At 33.9% G+C, this 12,500-nt stretch overlaps 1 protein-coding gene across 3 annotated transcripts in view; it reads right to left on the reverse strand.

The window, feature by feature from the left end:
- Positions 1–12,500, reverse strand: part of LOC137616352 (solute carrier family 35 member F3) — a 391,179-nt gene that overhangs the window by 191,105 nt on the left and 187,574 nt on the right. The gene's annotated exons all lie outside the window — the stretch shown is intronic.

Genomic DNA, 12,500 nt, shown 5'->3' on the forward strand with positions numbered 1-12,500 from the left:
TTCGCTTGTTATTTTTTCTATGCTGGCAGAGTTTGGAAGGACTAGGTAAGACCTCTTGTTATGCCCAAATTCAATTGGCAATTGATACATATTTGATTGTCTTGGAACTTCATATTTTTGTGAAATGTAGGTATCGGTAACTTTCTGTTCAGACTACACCTTTGCATTTATTTGTCAATATCTGATAATTACCTGTGCCGTATTAGTCTTATAGGTGAGTACAATTTACCAAGGGCACATTAAAATTTTAAGAAGTAAAATAGGAAATATTTGAAGTCCATGATCGCCAGTGTCTTAGAGATTTACGTCAGACCAAAGAACTTTATTTTTGTCTAAACGGGATTTTTTTGTTTTGTTTTACCAAGCAGTTCTTTACCGTCAGTTAAAATGAACGGTGCATGTAAACACCTGTCACTGTGATCTAATCTCTGTATTCTAGAAAAGTAAGTAAAGTAAATAACATGGCTTATAACGCCCAAGACATGATTTCATGTGATGGTATATTCAGAATCAGAATCCATATCATTCTTCCAGATAAGAGTAGGTTTTAAAGGCCAACTCTTTAACCTTAGCGAAAATGTACATTCGTTGAAATTTAAGGTAGCCTAGGACTATATTTTAGAGTTTAATTTAGATCATTCTACTAGATTTCTTTCGGCCATTATGAATGTTTGTAACCACATTTTATATTACCCGTAATGATTTCATGCTCCGGCTGCAAAGTAGCTAACCTGTGTTGGCATTAATACAGCAATCTTGAAAGAATTGTCATATGTTAAATCATAGCCATAAACCTAACTAACGTTGCATTCACACACCATTTACCTCAAAATTCCATAGAGGATGTTTTCTCAACACATTCAACTGTAATAAGTGACCACAGATTAAAGTATTGTAAACACTAATTAACGTACTCTTCAGTAGCAAGGCCGTTATGAAAAAATTTTAGTTTAATGGTCATTATATTTTTCTTTTTCTTTTTTATCTCGTTTGTCAAAACTAAATAAAAGGGCGAAAGCGAGCTAATATTTAGAGAAGAGACTCTCTCTCTCTCTCTCTCTCTCTCTCTCTCTCTCTCTCTCTCTCTCTCTCTCTCTCTCTCTCTCTCTCTCTCTCTCTCTCTCATTGCAGTTTTGACATCGAATTAGTTATAAAAGTACATTATGAATAATTATTGATTAAAATCTAGGGTTACATTAAGATTACAGGTTACACCGACACTTCCCTTTATTATTACCATGTGTACTTATCTGCTCCTAAGAACCAGTGACATCTTAAAGGTGCCTGACGCTACGCGATATCTCCAGATAAATGAAGTCGGTATCCATCGCTAGAAACAATAGCATTCGGGAGAATGAGAGACAGTGGGAGACAAAGGGAGGCTGGTGGCATCCGGCGGAAACAAAAGTAATGAATTCGATGGGAAATAAGAACAAAAGAATGATGGGGCTCGATCGTCAGAGGTGGCCAACTACGTTTTTGCTACTTGTATCGTTTCGGTTATGCCGTGTCTCTCAAAGATGGGAGGGAGTGTGGAAGAGGGAGAGGGGCGGGGGAAATGGGTTGGGGGACCACCCCTTATTGCTGGTTTAATTTAAAAGATATGGCGTTGCGGTTGAATGTTCTGAATGTCAGACGGACAAATGTCAGAATCTCAAGAATATGTGATTTTGGTGTAAATGCAAAAATAACTAGAGGCGCGATATGATAAGGTTGAGAGAGAGAGAGAGAGAGAGAGAGAGAGAGAGAGAGAGAGAGAGAGAGAGAGAGAGAGAGAGAGAGCTTTCTTATCTCGCACCAACTGTTCGCCAAGAACTGCGAGGAATAATGATTTTCTGCTTTCTTTATTAAAGTGGTAAGCACGATCTCATTTTTTTTTATTTTACCAAGGGGTTATAAGGTCTAAAGTATTCAATAATTATCCCATAAGAAATAAATGAACCTATTTTATTTTCATAACTTCTGAAAAGTCATCTGTGCTGAAAGAAACAATCCAGACTAATTAGAGAAGAATAGAGAGTACTATTTATGATGTAAATACCTCTCGTAATTAATTCCTGTATCACTATTTAAAATTAGTCTATTAGTCCCTTCCTACTCCATTGCGTATTTAATCTCAAATATTTTAGATGGGGGAACAAGAAAAAATAACTTAATCTGGTATTCCGTGTCATATTTGTACTCGGACAACAGAATGTATTTATCATTTTCGAACAGGTACTTTTAGTTAAAGGTCATACACTAAAATGCTAGTTTTTTAATGCTCTTGCTCATTCTTCTCGCCATGTGGGTAGCATAAGATCCATGCAAAGTTGCAAAATTTAATTGAATTCGAAATAGTTGTGATAGGAAAAGCCTGCTAATAAATGTGTGAAGGATTCAAAACATAAGGAAGTTTGCGAAAGTTTTAAGATTGTAAAAGAAGAGCAAATGATTTGAAATGGTAATAGAAATGCAAAGGTTGTTGGCTTTAAGTGTGAAAGATGTAAAGCGTAATAAAGTTGGGAAAGATTAAGACTTTTTTGAAAGTATAAAGAATTATATTCGATGACAGAGGTAAGAATTATCTAAGCCGTATAGGGTGTAATAAGGATTTTAAAAGGACATATAGATAATGAATTAAACTCGGATATATAAGTATTGCATATCTATCTCATGATAGAGGTAATGTAGTGTACCAACCGTGTATCCCACGATCGTACATAGTTCATTTTGTGTATATATTTATGCTTGTATCTTTGCTCTTCCCTCGCACTAAAAAGAACTAGAATAAACATGTCTGCTTTTCTCCTCTGTAACATTGTCGATTTTTGAACATGAAAATTCTTGTTGCTTTGAGATTTTGTATATAAAGGAGAGTGTTCTACAATAAACTCATCAGTTGCTTTCAACCTGCCTTTGAGTCACAACCTTCTCTCGGCCCGTCACAGTAGTAAGAACTTGAAATGGTAAATGAACATTGAAATACACAACGGGTGATAAATGCTTGGAATATCAAACCCTTATATAAGTACGAAGAAATCACAATGACAATGAACCCATGAAAGATTGAAAATATCGAAATTTAATGGAAAAAATATAGTGAATGACAAGCGTCAACACTCCAGCCAACAAGAAGACACTCCCAGACTCATTGGTAGTAAGGTCACGACCTTCCCCTTGAAGGGGTTCGGTATATCTCCTTTAAAAGCAAAAGCATAAAGAAGCCTATTAGCCTCAAGTGAAGATTCGAGTTCAGGTTCTCTGATTTTTTGCTTCTTCACTTTGATGGATTTTTTTCAGTGACGTGAAATGTGTCACTCAATATATTGGTTTTGGAAAAACTTAAATTATGTTGATTATTAAATAAACACTTTTCTTCGTTCTGTTATTCGACAAGAAATTGAACAATTTATGTTAAATGTTATACCCACACACACACACACACACACACATATATATATATATATATATATATATATATATGTGTGTGTGTGTGTGTGTGTGTGTGTGTGTATGTATGTACGTATGTCTGTGTGTGTGTTTGTGCATTTTTCTATACGAACTTTCCCCTTAATGAAGTCAGATTGAGATATTACTATTTTAATTATCAGTAATATCTTAGGATTAGGTTGGTAAATCCGCTACAGTCAACTATCCCATATTCCAAATTCACTGCTGAGATCGACAAGGGCACACTCCCTTTTGAAATAACTCTCAATTTTCCCTTGGGATTCTCTCCCTGGTCCTCTGGCTGTTGACGTGGGAGTCTTAACCACTACTGTAGACTACGAGGCTCAGCGAATGACGTCAATGCGCGCTCGCTTGCAAACACACGCACACACGTGTGTGTGTGTGTGTGTGTGTGTGTATATATATATATATATATATATATATATATATATATATATATATATATATATATATTGAATATTATTTTCAATTTTGGGGGGAATTTACTTATATTCCTTGATTCATATTACACTTTTCAATTTAGACCCCAAAATTATATACTTTCAAGAAAGTCGTGAAAATCATGTAATTTTGTAAACTTTTTTATTTATTTTAAAAAGTCTCTCTCTCTCTCTCTCTCTCTCTCTCTCTCTCTCTCTCTCTCTCTCTCTCTCTCTCTCTCATTGAAAGCGATGTCATGTCATCTGCTGTACAGTATTTTTGTTTCTCGGTCATCCAAGTCTTTAAAATGGTGTTAACTCTTTTTTTCATAACTTTTACTTCCGGGCATAACCCCTAATGCTATTGTTAGCGTAACTCACGATTGAGTTATTGAGATTCAGTAATAGCGCTCGTAAATGGCAACTTTCATCAGGCTGATCGTGAATCATCCATGAGTGTTTGAGGTAACTGTTAGATTTCTGTCAAGTCCTCCATTTGGCATAGGCAAGACATCGTTTGGGTATTTCCAACGACTTACCTTTCCTTTCTCAGCTCTGGCAAGGAAGCACTCTCTCGTGTGAAGTATTAACCCACCAGTAAACTTGCATATTTCCTACTCGTACCAGTGTCATTTATTTTCCAAGGGTGCACTGATGGTATTTAGGAAAAAATGAAATCTTATCTTTACGCCCTTAGCCAAAAAGTGATTATTGTCCATTATTGCGTTACTTTTGTTACCAATCCTCTCATACTAGTGATTAAATCCCTTTTGCCCGAGTTCGGTTGGTGAATAAAATTTACTCTGTTATGAGTGCTGTGATATTTTACGATCTCACCCAAAAAGTGATTATTGTCTATCATTGAGTTATTACCGTTACCATTCCTCTCGCACCTATGATTTGACCCCCTGTTATCCGATCCCAGTTGATGAATAGAAGGTACTCTATTATGTGTTCTTTGATATTTTTGCGATCGGTAGAACCCATATGTTCCAGCATTAGGCAATGCCATGACGGGGACAAACAGTTTTATCGTCAGTGAATAGGGTTAAAGGGGACAAGTAATTTAACGCCCTGGTAATTGCAGGCAGTGATAAATAATTACTGTCTCGCTAGAGTTGAATTTCCATTCGCCTACACAAAATTATTGTTGTAATTCATGGAACGAAGGCTGTGAATTACGGGAGAAGTTTGAGGAATCCCTTCCATCATTGTCGTTTGATATATTTTTGTTCTATATTGTTTTTGTAATTTCAAAGGAAGGCTTTGCAAAAATATATTAGCCGGCGAGTGACTTAATCAGTAATGCAACCCTACGGTTAGTAATATATATATATATATATATATATATATATATATATATATATATATATATATATATATATATATATATATATAAAACTGAAGAAGACTTATTGAGAAAAATTTGAATGGACAGCTAAGTGAGAGTTAAACATAGAGAGAAATTTCCACCTGGTATTTTCTTTTAAGAATTGTTGTACTGTTGTTCTTGTCAAGATGGAAAAACTTAATTCAACTTTATTTGAATTTATTGAAACTTTTGTATTTATTATTATAAGTCTACTGTGGATATTACTTATATTGTAAAGGAATACACACTACAATTATCCATATACTTATACTATGTATTATTATGTGTTAATTTCGTCCAACTTAGCATTTTTCTGTCAATTTTGAGTCTGATTGATATTTGCTTACCAAGCTGAAAAGGTTAAAATTGTTAATATCCTTTCATCCAATTTAGTTATGTTTGTTTTCAATGTTTATTTATGCCTTTCACTGCTAAGTAATTACCAATTGCAGCATTCATTTTCATGGTCTTTGCGTGAAGTTCTGTTGTTTAAATAGCTTGTAGTGCTTCCCTATCTTCACTTGATGTTGAACAACCCACTGTTCAATTTCTAGTTATTGCATAACAAAGAGAGTGTTGATTAGTTTGCCTAATTTATTTCGTAAGGATCATATTGCTCAAGAGAAAAGAAACGCCATGCTGAATTAAAAATTAAAGATAGAATAGATAATTCTTTATTCTAGAGTTGAGGTTAACTCTTAAAATTTCTACTAAACCTTTATTTGGTCTATTTCACTCTGGTTACCATGTAAGTGGGCATCTCGTGGTATATATTCCCTTTGTCAGTTGATATGTGCTCGTCTCACTGCGGGTTCGTAAGGATTTGAAACCTCCCGAAATTATATTTGTGATCCTATAAAGACCTTTTTTTAATTTGATTTAACACACTATTACCAGCATTATTCAGAGGATTTTTAGAAGGGCAGCTTTGAAGATCCTAAAGAGACTTTAATCAGCCTATACTTAGCGACACGAAGATTGTTGGACCTTCATCATCCTGCCCACTTTTTTTTTTTTTTTTTTTTTTTTTTTTTTTTTTTTTTTTTTTTTTTTTTTTTTTTTTTGCATGGGCAGACATCATCAATATGCAGCCAATCGATACACACCTGTGACAACCACATTTACTGTTATATTCATAAGTAATTAAAACCCTTATTAAAACATATATTTAGTTTATCCATGTTGTCTTCAACTTTGTCATATTGTAGATTTTAGTTAGCCAGGAGATCCTTGGGAACCGAGTCATCAAAGATCATACAAGATGAATCCACTCCTGCAAGATTCGTCGGCGATGAGAGTTCCCCCCCCCCCCCGCGTTTATTAATATAGGCTTGATGGAATAGACTAAGAAATATTATATTTCTGTGTTGTCCTTTGCTTTTTCTTTTTCTTTTAGCGGACCAAATCAAAATTCTGCCAATTGCGATATTACGTTAGAGAAAACGAAGTATCTATATAATCTAGCTAAAGCAGATAAAACTACATAACTATAAGACTTTTAGCGTGTAGCCATATTAACGCAATCGAACTATGGGTACTGTATCTGAATAGAATTGGTTGGAATTAAAATCTTGATATGTGCTATTAGCCTAAATCCATCAGCCCAGATAAGAATATTTGTTTCTTTGAGTTGATATATTGGAAATTTTAACATATCCGAGACCTTAAAGCGATACATATCCTGAATGGCACTGAAAAGTAAGTTTGTGGAAATAAACAAAATCAATAAACCATCGTTGGCTTTTAATCTCGATATGTATGGTTAGTGGAATAATTGACATTCAACGTGTTTCTTTTTATAACACTGCACACTATATATGTTTGAATGATGTGCACACATATATATATGTATATTTTATTTTAATAATTGACTCAAATGCCATGGATATTAAAACTCGACAAAAAAAAAAGTGGAAATAGTCTTTTGGTAGTGTTTTGTTTCCCATTTTTAATTCGAAATGTAATTAATCACACTATTTCAATGTTTTGAAAATTTAATAGAAATGTATCAAAGATCCCAACGTCCAGTCTCGTCTTTAAGAATAAGAAAAGTATATCATCTGCCACGCCACTAGGAATTCTCAAAAATTGTAAAGCTGACATTGTTAATTATGACACAATTGACAAATTATTCAAAAGGACGTAATACGGTAGGTTTTATATATCAGTGTTAGAACTTTAAACACAAAGAAATAAATATAAAAAAAGATGAAAAATATAGCACACTTTTTTGTGTGATTTATTTCTAGTTAGGGTAGTACACATTAGTTTCCATATTGGAGAACTCTTCTTGGCCGGAGGAGAAAAGTCTATTTTTATTTTATAATGTAACTATTATTTAGTATCAAAGGCCATGTGTGTCCAGTCATGTGGAGAAAAGGTTTCAACGTTATAGTCAGCTCAGTTCTTACCTTTAAAACTAAAACTTTAGCAAAGTTTGTGGACAGTGGATGAATGAAGAATTAGGGAAAACTTCATGTTCAGTGGTCAGTGAAGAATTAGGGAAAAATTCATGTTCAATGGTCAGTGAAGAATTAGGGAAAATTTCGTGTTCAGTGGTTTGTGAAGAATTAGGGAAAATTTCATGTTCAGGGGTTAGTGAAGAATTAGGGAAAATTTCGTGTTCAGTGGTTTGTGAAGAACCAGGGAAAATTTCATGTTCAGGGGTCAGTGAAAAATTAAGGAAAATTTCATGTTCTATGGTCTGAAGAATTAAGGAAAATTCATGTTCAATGGTCAGTGAAGAATTGGGGATAATTTCATGTTAAGTGATCATTGAAGAATTGGGGAAAATTTCATGTTCAGTGGTTAGTGAAGAATTAGGGAAAATTTCATGTTCAGGGGTCAGTGAAAAATTAGGGAAAATTTCATGTTCAGGGGTCAGTGGAAAATTAAGGAAAATTTCATGTTCAATGGTCAGTGAAGAATTGGGGATAATTTCATGTTAATTGGTCATTGAAGAATTAGGGAAAATTTGATGTTCAGGGGTTAGTGAAGAATTAGGGAAAATTTCGTGTTCAGTGGTTAGTGAAGAATTAGGGAAAATTTCATGTTCAATGGTCAGTGAAGGATTGGGAAAAATTTCGTGTTCAGTGGGAAGTGAAGAATTAGGGAAAATTCCATGTTCAAAGGTTTGTGAAGAATTAGGGAAAATTTCATGTTCAGGGGTTAGTGAAGAATTAGTAAAATTTCGTTTTCAGTGGTTAGTGAAGAATTAGGGAAAATTTCATGTTCAGGGGTCAGTGAAAAATTAGGGAAAATTTCATGTTCAGGGGTCAGTGGAAAATTAAGGAAAATTTCATGTTCAATGGTCAGTGAAGAATTGGGGATAATTTCATGTTAATTGGTCATTGAAGAATTAGGGAAAATTTGATGTTCAGGGGTTAGTGAAGAATTAGGGAAAATTTCGTGTTCAGTGGTTAGTGAAGAATTAGGGAAAATTTCATGTTCAATGGTCAGGGAAGGATTGGGGAAAATTTCGTGTTCAGTGGGAAGTGAAGAATTAGGGAAAATTCCATGTTCAAAGGTTTGTGAAGAATTAGGGAAAATTTCATGTTCAGGGGTTAGTGAAGAATTAGTAAAATTTCGTTTTCAGTGGTTAGTGAAGAATTAGGGAAAATTTCACGTTCAGCGGTTAGTGAAGAATTAGGGAAAATTTCATGTCCAGTGGTCAGTGAAGAATTAGGGAAAATTTCATGTTCAGTGATCAGCGAAGGATTAGGGAAAATTTCATGTTCAGTGGTTATTGAAGAATTAGGGAAAATTTTATGTTCAGTGGTCAGTGAAGAATTAGGGAAAATTTCATGTTCAGTGGTCAGTGAAGGACTGGGGAAATTTTATGTAATTATGGAAAATATGTTCAGTGGTCAGTGAAGAAATAGGAAAAATTTCGTGTTCAGTGGTAAGTGAAGAATTAGGAAAATATTTATGTTCAGTGGTGAGTAAAGAATTAGGGAAAATTTCCTGTTCAGTGGTTTGTAAAGAATCAGGGAAATTTTCATGGTCCATGGTTAGTGAAGAATTGGGAAAAATTTCATGTTCAGTGGTTAGTGAAGACTTAGGGAAAATTTCGTGTTCAGCAGTTAGTGAAGAATTAGGGAAAATTTCATCTTCGGTGGTCAGCGAAGGATTAGGGAAAATTTCATGTTCAGTGGTCTGTGGAGAATTAGGGAAATTTTCATGTTTAGAGATTAGTGAAGAATTATGGGAAATTTTATGTTCAGTTGTTAGTTAAGAATTAGAGAAATTTTCATGGTCCGTGGTTAGTGAAGAATTAGGGAAAATTCCATATTCAGTGGTCAGTGAAGAATTGGGGAAAATTTCATGTTCAGTGTTTAGTAAAGTATTAGGGTAAATTTCATGTTTAGTGGTCAGTGCAGAATTAAAGAAATTTTCATGCTCAATTGTCAGTGAAGAATTAGGGAAAATTCCTGTTCAGTGGTTAGTGAAGAATTAGGGAAATTTTCATTTTCAGTGGTGAATGAAGAATTAGGGAAAATTTCATGTTCTCTGGTTATTGAAGAATTAGGGAAAATTTCATGTTCAATGGTCAGTGAAGGATTGGGGAAAATTTCGTGTTCAGTAGTCAGTGAAGAATTAGAGAAAATTTCATGTTCAGTGGGTAGTGAAGAATTGAGGAAATTTTCATGGGCCGTGGTTAGTGAAGAATTAGGGAAAATTTTATGTTATGTGGTCAGTGAAGAGTTAGGGAAAATTTCATGTTCATTGTTTAGTGAAGAATTAGAGAAAATTTCATGTTGAATGGTCAGTGAAGAATTAGGGAAAATTTCGTGATCAGTGGTCAGTGAAAGATTATGGAAAATTTCACGTTCAGTGGTTAGTGAAGAATTATGGAAAATTTCTTGTTCAGTGGTTAGTGAAGAATTGAGGAAATTTTCATGTTCAATGGTCAGTGAAGAGTTAGGGAAAATTTCCTGTTCAGTGTTTAGTGAAGTATTGGGGAAATTTTCATGGTGTGTGGTTAGTTAAAAATTTGGGAAAATTTCATGTTCAGTAGTTAGTGAAAAATTATGGAGAATATAATGTTCAGTGATCAGTGAAGATTTAGGGATAATTTCATGTTCAGTTGTTAGTGAAGAATTAGGAAAAATTTCAAGTTCAGTGGCCAGTGAGATAATTAATGAATTTTTATGTTCAGTGATTGGTGAAGAAGTAGGGAAAATTTCCTGTTCAGTGGTTAGTGAAGAATTAGGGAAAATTTAATGTTCAGTGATCAGTGGAGAATTAGGAAAAATTTCATGTCAAGTGGTTAGTGAAAAATAGGGGAAAATTTCATGTTCAGTGGCCAGTGAAGAATTAGGGAAATATGATTGTGCAGTGGCCAGTGAAGAATTGGGGAAAATTTCATGTTCAGTGGTTAGTGAAGAATTAGGGAAAATTTCATGTTCAGTGGTCAGTGAAGAATTAGGGAAAATTTCATGGTCAGTGGAGAATTAGAGAAAATTTTATGTTCAGTGGTTAGTGAAAAATTTGGGAAAAGTTCATGTTCAGTGCCTAGTGAAGAATTAAGGAAAATTTCATGTTCAGTGATCGGTGAAGAATTAGGGAAATTTTTATTGTTCAGTGGTCAGTGAAGAAGTAGGGAAAGTTTCATGTTTAGTGTTTAGTGAAGAACGAGGGAAATTCTAAAGTTTTATGTTCAGTGTTTAGTGAAGAACTAGGGAAAAGTTCATGTTCAGTGGCTAGTGAATAATTAGAGAAAATTCATGATCAGTGATTAATGAAGAATTAGGGAAAATTTCATGTTTAGTCGCCTGTGAAGTATTTGGGAAAATTTCATGTTCAGTGGTCAGTGAAGAATTGAGAAGAAATTAATGTTCAGTGGTTAGTGAAGAATTATAGACAATTTCATGTTCAGTGGTTAGTGAAGAATTAGGTAAAATTTCATGTTTAGTGGTCAGTGTAGAACTATAGAAAATTGCATGTTCAGTGGTTAGTGAAAAATTTGGTAAAATATGTTTATTGGTTAGTGAAGAATTAGGGAAAATTTCATGTTCAGTGGTTAGTAAAGAATTAAGGATAATTTCATGTTCAGTGGTTAGCGAGAATTAGGGAAATTTCATGTTCAGTGGTTAGTGAAGAATTAGGGAAAATTTCATGTTCAGTGATTAGTAAAGAATTAGGGAAATTTTCAAAGAACATGACAATTTTGAAGAGGATTTGAAGGAAAAATGCTGGAGATTTTTTTTTTTTCCACAAAGAGTAAAGATTAAGTACTAGACTCTTAGGCATTTGTGTATTATTATAGCCTTAATTTTGTTGCTTCCGACGTTGTCATTGATGTAAGAATCATTGTCTACCAAAGCAAGTGCTCTACTCTTACCCTGTTCGAACCCTGTTTGACGTTAAAGTAATCCTTTGATGGTGTAGGAGTCTTGCATTTGTGGCCGGCAGTCCTCTCTTCCTAAATGCCTGAAATAAATCATTAGGACTTGCTGCTCATAATGAGGCTGAATTACCAAAAGTTATTAGGCTTCCAGACTACAGACATCTTATCTATTATTATTATTATTATTATTATTATTATTATTATTATTATTATTATTATCATTAGATGTTGATCATAGATATGAAAGTAGCACAGGTTGTGTTTTAACTGTTTATTTAACATACGAGCAAATATTTAATGGATGTGTTTAACGGTAGGATAGAGAAAAATACAAAGAATGTTAAATGGAATTTTATAACCATGCTGTTCATGCTTATTCGCAAGTTTTTAGGTGACAGGAGTTTGACTTCATTTTGTCAAGGTTCCACCGTGATTCTTTACTTTAGATATGAAGGTAAGGATATTTATTTTTGGGTTATACTTTGAAAAGTATATATAATTTTAGTGGTGATGAATTTATAAAAGGGGACATTAACTAACTAAAACTTACTCCTGCAGTAAAAATGCATAATGGGAGAGCAAATATGCAATTCTTCTTACGTTTTGTTATCCCCCCCCCCTAAAATGGCCATTAATGAGTTTTTTTTTTTATTATTACGTCCCCCATCATTTCATAATTAGGAAGGATTGTTTGTGTTATGGAATATGAAGGAATTACATCAAATCTTTTGATTATTAAGAATTTCACAAGACACTATTTTACAGTATGATAGGAAAACAACCATACAAAAGAGTTCATAGCCAGAAAGGCGCAAATATAGAGTTTACCTACAGGTAAGGAGTAAAAGTTACATAAATGTACAACTTACGTTAGATAAATTACGGGATTCGATTGTTTTGGATGAGG

This window comes from Palaemon carinicauda, chromosome 22, assembly GCF_036898095.1.
Source record: "Palaemon carinicauda isolate YSFRI2023 chromosome 22, ASM3689809v2, whole genome shotgun sequence".
Lineage (NCBI taxonomy): Eukaryota > Metazoa > Arthropoda > Malacostraca > Decapoda > Palaemonidae > Palaemon > Palaemon carinicauda.